The sequence below is a fragment of the Fukomys damarensis genome, unplaced genomic scaffold, assembly GCF_012274545.1.
Source record: "Fukomys damarensis isolate Sample0158 unplaced genomic scaffold, DMR_v1.0_HiC HiC_scaffold_12, whole genome shotgun sequence".
Lineage (NCBI taxonomy): Eukaryota > Metazoa > Chordata > Mammalia > Rodentia > Bathyergidae > Fukomys > Fukomys damarensis.
In genome coordinates this window covers 57,546,524-57,552,229 of record NW_022900924.1, presented here as the reverse complement: position 1 = coordinate 57,552,229, position 5,706 = coordinate 57,546,524, and the positions used below count along the sequence as shown (strand labels likewise).

The following is a 5,706-nucleotide window of genomic DNA, read 5'->3' as shown; positions in this document are numbered from 1 at the left end:
CGACCTCAGCCCGCGGGCGGCCCAGTGCAGAATAGCGGGCGCAGGTGGGCGGCGGTGCGCATGCGCGCGCCTCGAACCCCCATTCGCTGCCGCTAAGCAATACCCGCACCCGAACTGACCATTCCGGGAGCGCCTCCACCGCGGTCCCCCTGAGAGTCGCGAGCGAAGCTCTTCTTAAAGGGCCTTTACCCAAGTCGAGGGGCGCCGCCCGGGCGATGCCTCCCACGTTCATCCGCCTCCTGAAGCTCAGCCGCGGCGCGAGGTCCAGACCTGCAGGGCTCGCCGCTAGAGGTGCCAGATCTGCTCTGGATCCCTGCCGGGGCTGAGGGGAGGCTCCGGGACCGCGCCCTACCCTGGATGTGGGGTCCGCAGCCGCTGCCACCCTGGCAGAGGGGACAAAGTCCATAGGAGCTACACGCCGCGAGGGCGCTGTGTCACCAGAACAGGGCAGGTGACTCCCCAAACCACTAACAGGTTATAAATGCACACCACCCGTAGGAGTGGGGCAGGGATGAGTGACTTTGCGGTCTGCCAGGCTGGAGATTGAACCCTGGGAGCACTGAGCCGCATCCCCACCCTTTATTTATTTACTTACTTAGCCAGAGTCTCACTAAGTTGCCCAGATTGGCCTCGAACTCGGGACCCTCCTGCCTCAGCCTGTCGAGTGGCCACCGCGCTCTGCAGGAGCCAGGTGCTGGAGAGAGTTTACAGGAGCTTCTGGCCTGGATTTGGTCATCAGAGGAGGCTTCACTGAGTAGCAGCTGAAAGGGCAGAGGAAAGAGAAAGGGTGTTTCAGACAGAGAGATCTGTGAGTATAAAGAACTCTGTGTGCAAGGCCACAGGGCTCCTTTGAAGGAAGAAAAGAAAACCAGAGGCGGGAATGTTTTAAAGGGTGCTGAATTTTAGTTGGGGCAGATTAAAAAGCTCTGTAAAGCGATGCACAACAGGTGTCCTGAAAACTGTGCCCTCAAATGGCTAACATCACAAAGTTTGTTGTGTATGTTTTGCCACCAAAAAAAAAAAAAAGAAAAGAAAAAGAAAAAGAGTTTAGAGAATAGAAGAGTGGGACAGGAAGCCTTAGAGAGAAAAGAGGGGTCCACAGTGGAAGGGTTAGGACTGCAGGGAGCAGGTCAGGTTTGCATTTTGTGAAATTCACTTCGGCTTCGAAAGCTGCCTCAGAGAAGCTATGGTGGGACTGGCCAGGAGGCCACTGCGAGAGAGACTGGAGCTGGGACGTGGTGGGGGCAGGGATGGTGGGGCAGAAGGGAAAGAGACCTGGAACCCACAGATCTGGAGAATGCCAGAAGGGACTCCGGAAGAGAAGAGATCACAGGTCTCTGTGAGTTGAGTTTGAGGCACCTTTGAGACTTATGGTTAGGATGCTGTGCTGGTGAGTTTTAGGGGTCATCCTGACTGGCCCTAGGAGTGCCCTGAAAGGTGCGAAAGCATTGTTTATGAAGGTGTCTGTGCAGGAATTTCCATGAGAGTTGGACATTTGAATCCATGGCAGGAAGGAAGATGTGCCCTGCGCCCAGTCTGGATGGGCACCATCCAACCGCTGAGGCAAATGAAAGATAAGCTCACTCTTCCTCTAGAGCTGGGACACTGGTCTTCTGCCCTTGGCATCAAACCCCAGATTACCCAGCACTTTGGCTCTTGACCTTCCCAGCAACACCTGCCCCTAGTACTCAGCCTTGGGCTAAAGTTACACCATCTGCTTCCTTCTTGGATCTGTGGCCGATCCCCCATCCAGATGGACTTCTACCAAACCAGCCACCAGCTCCCCTTGTTGTCCAGCTCGTACGTGGCCTCTGTACTCATGTGGGCCAACTCCACTAATGAATCCCTCTCATGCAGCATAGATGTGCTCTACAGAGTCCCAGCCAATGGAGGACACCACAGCATTGGAACGTGCAGGCTGCAGTTGTTTAGAGCTGGACTTGGGCGAACACAGGACTCACGCAACCAGATAGAAATTACAAGATGAAAGCAGAATTGTGATAAAGTCCAAGATGGCCCCAGGATCATTAGCTCTTGGTGTTCAGGCCCTTGTGGGTGGTCCCCTCCCACACTGGCCCAGGGCCAGCCTGTGTGACAAAGCGATAAGGAATCTGAGTCATAACAGACGCAAAGGAAAAAACCCAGGAGATTCGGGTTTGGTAGAAGAGACTGAATCCTGGCTAGTATAAGTGCTAGGACTAGAAGTGGGAAGAAAATTTGCTGCTAGACTTATAGAGCTGGAGCTTTCAAATGTGGAGCTGTGGGTGCTCTTACTTCTGAATGGCAGAGCTGGGCGGCTCTGGCACCAGAGTGGACTGGCAGCAGGGGGAAGGTATGGCTCCTGAGGTCCTACCCCTCATCCCATCATGGTCACTTTGGCTCCAGGCCACTGTCAGCTTCCAAGACTTTCCTCCCTCCACTCCCAGGACCTCTGCATCACCACAGAAGAGCTCCACTTCTGATTATCTGTAACCTCAGACGCCCTGTCCTTTGATCCCTGACCTGTCCTTTGTCTGTTTTCTGAGTTCTTCCCACTGTTCTCTGGCCTGCAGAAACTTCCAGTCCAGCTGTCCATCTGCTTTCTTCTATTGGTGAATTCCTTTCAGTTGTCACTTCCTTCCCATCAGCTGAAAGCCCAGGGTCCACTGCTCCCACCACATGCTCCATCCCCGGAAGAATCCAACCTTCTGTCTTCCTTGAACCTGCTCCTGGGCCACAAGTACAGCTGAACAAAATCTCACAACCCCGTAGATCACTCCGGGCCATACCGCCAACCTCACTAGGTCCTTAATGCCTTTCTAAATCTTCTGCAAGCCCCCAGATACCCTACCCTTCAACCTTCTTTGCTCTTCTAGGTGCCTCCTTCACCCAAGAAAGAGCAGCCATCAAAGTGATGTCTGTAAGCTGCAACAACTCCTCTTTCCTCCAGCTGCCGCCTTCTTTCTGTGCCCCCTTTGCAGCCAAACATGTAGAATAAGTGGTCCGTTTGAATGCTCCATTGCTTCCCTGGCCAGTTTCTCAGTCCTCTGGAACTCTTGACTTCGGCCTCGCAGCCGACACTACCCTCATCAAGGGCATCGAAGATCCAGTCTTCATGTTGCTTGACCTTTCAATATATCACGGCTGTCCTAGCTTTCCTTTTCAGGTGCTCTTTTTTTCTTCTTAAATTCTCAGACCCAAGACTTCTCTGGGTTTGGTCTCTTTTGCAGCCTCTTTTCCTCTACCACGAGGGAGACCAGCAATTCTCCCTAGGCCATGACTCCAATCAGTTTCTCCATGTGACATTGCTCAGACCTACACCTCTGGCACAGCCTTTGTCCGAGTTTCAGGCCGAGTGGCCAGCCACGACGTCAGCACCCCAATGTGACATCGCAGCCAAGTGTCCATGTCCACCATGGTGCATGACTCTCCGTTCCCGTCCAGCTGCTCCCCACTTTCTACCTCCACAGGTGGCATCGCTAGTCCCTTGGTTGCCCAAGCCAGAAGCCCAGGAGGTCCCTGGCTTCCCTTACGTTTCCCCTTACCAGTCAATCGCCAAGATCCCGCGAGGTCTCCTGTGTCCTTCCAATGCACGCCTTTGTCACTGTGCGCACTCTCTGAACTGCACGCTGGTCGTTGCCTTGTCAACGCGCCTTTCCTTTCTCATTTCATTGCCCTACCTACCTTTCTCCATTTTTCGGCCAGGAAACATCTGCGAGACACTGCTGACTCTGCTTTTCCACCTGAAACCACCCATGGCATCCACTGCTCCTAGGAGAGGCCCAGGCTCTCGGCTCCTGCACAGCCTCCACTTCTCATGGAGACGTCTTCCCCTCGAGCGCTTCCCTGTGTGCCGAACCGAGCCGGCCACCTGCACCTGCGCCACCTCAACACCGTCTTATCTTCTCGTCATCCCGTACTTGTGTGAGCAGGTATGGGGCTGGACAAGGAAGGCACCCTAATCCTATGGTGGTTCTCTGTCCAGTTTTCTGTAGAAACTCTGAGGAATCTACCTGGGCAGGGAGCTTGATGGGTTAACAGTGCAGGCCTGGCTACCAGGAAGTCCTGAGTCCTTCCCAGCTCAGGCACGTCACCCACTTCTCTCATTAGTTTCCTCTCCCATGACGTGAGAACGAAATGACATGAAAGTCGCCGAATACGGGGATGGTGGAAGGAGGGCCGGGCAGAGCAGACGAACCCGCTCTAGATCCCAGCCACCACTCAGGACAGGGAAGCTCCACGCCTCCCCCTGGAGGACTGCAGACTGCCAAGACGTCCTTCTGAACAGTGGCCTTCGTGCACTGTGTGCTTTAGGGAAAACCAGCCTCATTAACACGTCCACCGGGAGGGACTGGAACGCCACAGCCACTTCTGCTGCGGGGCCGAGCAAGTGAGCACAGCTTCCTCCTTGTGTCTTGTAGCAAAACACCTTTGCACTACTGAGATAGTGAGGTTACCTGCAGGGGGCCAGGAAAATGGGAACTTAAACTTGGACCAGTCTTCAAGGCTGTGACACTGAAGGGGCACAGCTGGAGTCAGGAGGACAAGATAGAAAGACTGTGTGGTCGGCAAAGACACCAAGAAGCCAGAGCCAAGAAAAAGATCATGTAAATCAAACCCACGGAGGCAGGGGCGGGCTCCCAGGAGGTAAGGGGCATGTAGAATACTCGCCATGGTAAACTATGTCTTTAGCAGCATAGTAAAAAACCACACCGGAGGGGTACACTTAAGTGATGGTAATGAGCTGTCAGGTGGTGTGGCACAACAGAGACAGCAGGTGCATGGCGGCATTGAGATTGGGTCCCTTCCTACCTCGTAGATGCCATAAAAGCAATAATGCACTCCTTTGTCCTGTCTGGATCAGTCTGGGGTCCCTATCCACCCACAACTATCCCCCTTGTACCTGAGTATAAGAATAATAGCCTGTTCCGTACCAAGGCACTTCTGTCTGATTTCTCTGACAGAAAGCATAAAACCCAGCCAGGTACACGTCTCTAATCCCAGTATTAAGAGAGGCTGAGGTAGGAGGCTTGCAATTCCAGGTCTCCCTGAGCAACTTAGCGAGACTCTGTTTAAAGAAAAAAAAAAAAAAAAAAAAAAAAAAAGGCTGGGAATGAAGCTTAGTGTGAAGGCCCAGGGTTCAATCCTCAGTGCTGCAAACAAACCGAAAAAGAACCCACGCAGTCAGTACAGTAACTGCGGCGCCCGAGCAGTGAGCGGGCTTCCGTGCTTACTGGGGTTTCGCGGCTACCGGAATGAGCAAAACCGCTCAGCTGCAAACCTAATGAGCATCGTTACCGCCCAGAGGAAATCCACAGCACACGCCAGTGTTGCTCTAGCCCTGCAGAACCCCAGAATAATTAAGGTCGAAAGGGGAGTAGGGTTGGAGCCCGATGTGGGTTCCACAGCGAATCTCATAGCTGAGCATCCGCCCCGCAGAACACACCTTACTCCTCACTACCAGCCCAAACGCCACAGGCTTAGTTTTGCAGACTGCGCAAGCGCACGCCGCCCAGGAGTCATCGCTTTGCGTATCCAATCACGAGCGACTTCCTTGTCTCCACCTTTTAGGCAGGAGAACCAATCAGCCTCGAGAGCGTGCCGCCGCGCGCCGTACGTCGTCCGAAGACCCGGCGGCGAGGCGCAGCAGTGGCTCCTCGGCAGCGTCGGGAGATGTCTGTGGCGTTCGTACCCGACTGGCTGAGAGGCAAGGCGGTGGTCGACCAA

The 5,706-nt window shown here is 54.1% G+C and overlaps 1 protein-coding gene across 1 annotated transcript in view; it reads right to left on the bottom strand.

Annotated features, from left to right (window-relative positions):
- Positions 1-625, bottom strand: part of Sec22c (SEC22 homolog C, vesicle trafficking protein) — a 19,235-nt gene extending 18,610 nt beyond the window's left edge. Inside the window, exon 1 of the mRNA XM_033762649.1 lies at positions 596-625. The gene's annotated coding sequence lies outside the window, so the exon portion shown is untranslated. The remainder of the gene's footprint in view (positions 1-595) is intronic.
- Between the last annotated feature and the right edge of the window lie 5,081 nt (positions 626-5,706).